This window comes from Kryptolebias marmoratus, linkage group LG12 (genome assembly GCF_001649575.2).
Source record: "Kryptolebias marmoratus isolate JLee-2015 linkage group LG12, ASM164957v2, whole genome shotgun sequence".
NCBI classification, from domain to species: Eukaryota; Metazoa; Chordata; class Actinopteri; order Cyprinodontiformes; family Rivulidae; genus Kryptolebias; species Kryptolebias marmoratus.
The window spans coordinates 10,120,273-10,121,113 of record NC_051441.1 but is presented as its reverse complement, the minus strand read 5'-3'; the positions used below and the strand labels follow the sequence as shown (position 1 = coordinate 10,121,113).

The window sequence follows — 841 nt, the reverse complement described above, 5'->3', positions numbered from 1 at the left end:
CTCTGTAGCCTTATATATGTATATGGAAAGAGGGATATGAAAGTAGCCAAGGTGTGTACTAAAACACCTGTGGCTATGAGGACTTTCAGGCTTTACATACAAATTGCAGATGAACCAGTTGATCTCATTCATTTATAGTAGATTTTTTTGCACCATCTTTGCAGGTCGCAGGGCGTGTCTTGGAGAGAGTCTGGCCAAAATGGAGCTCTTCCTGTTCTTGGCCTCCGTCCTCCAACATTTTCATTTCACTCCCCCACCTGGAGTCTCAGAAGATGAACTGGACCTGAAGCCAGTTGTAGGTATGACCCTCGCTCCTAAACCTCAGCAGCTGTGTGCTGTCCGGCGCTTCTGAGGAAGAAATCTGGATCTACTTGACTGTTTTGTGTTTGTATTAACATATTTCATCACCTGCCTGAAATTAGTTTTAAATCACAAGCTTGTTGACGGCATAAAAAGAGGCTCATCTAAACACTGTATTTGATATTCCAACCCGACGTCAATTCACTATATTTCAGTTTCTATTGTGTAAACAATAATGTGACTGTCCTAATGTGAGTCTTGGGGGCACTGTAGCCCTAGAAAAAGATTATGTGCTCCTTAGGAAAAATAAAAGGCTGGGGACACTAAACAACTTAGGTGAGTGAAGTTTCTAATCTACAACTCATCTAGATTTGAAACCTCAGCAAATTAAAACTCAGACTGCCAAAACATGATTCCAAGGAAAGCAAAACTGTCACTTGATTCCCTTATGTTTTAAATCAAACAGCAGCCCATTGGTCAAGATGTCCTCTTGCCATTTAATTCAATTACCCTTTTCTCTCCTCAACCCCCCCCCCCCCCC

General features: G+C 42.0%; 1 protein-coding gene and 1 pseudogene across 1 annotated transcript in view; both read left to right on the top strand.

Annotated features, from left to right (window-relative positions):
- The window catches only part of LOC108229304 (cytochrome P450 2K4-like), a 21,662-nt gene extending 21,527 nt beyond the window's left edge, over positions 1-135 (top strand). The window contains exon 5 of the mRNA XM_037978623.1: positions 52-135. The gene's annotated coding sequence lies outside the window, so the exon portion shown is untranslated. The remainder of the gene's footprint in view (positions 1-51) is intronic.
- LOC108241303 overlaps positions 1-841 on the top strand; it is a 22,841-nt pseudogene that overhangs the window by 13,971 nt on the left and 8,029 nt on the right.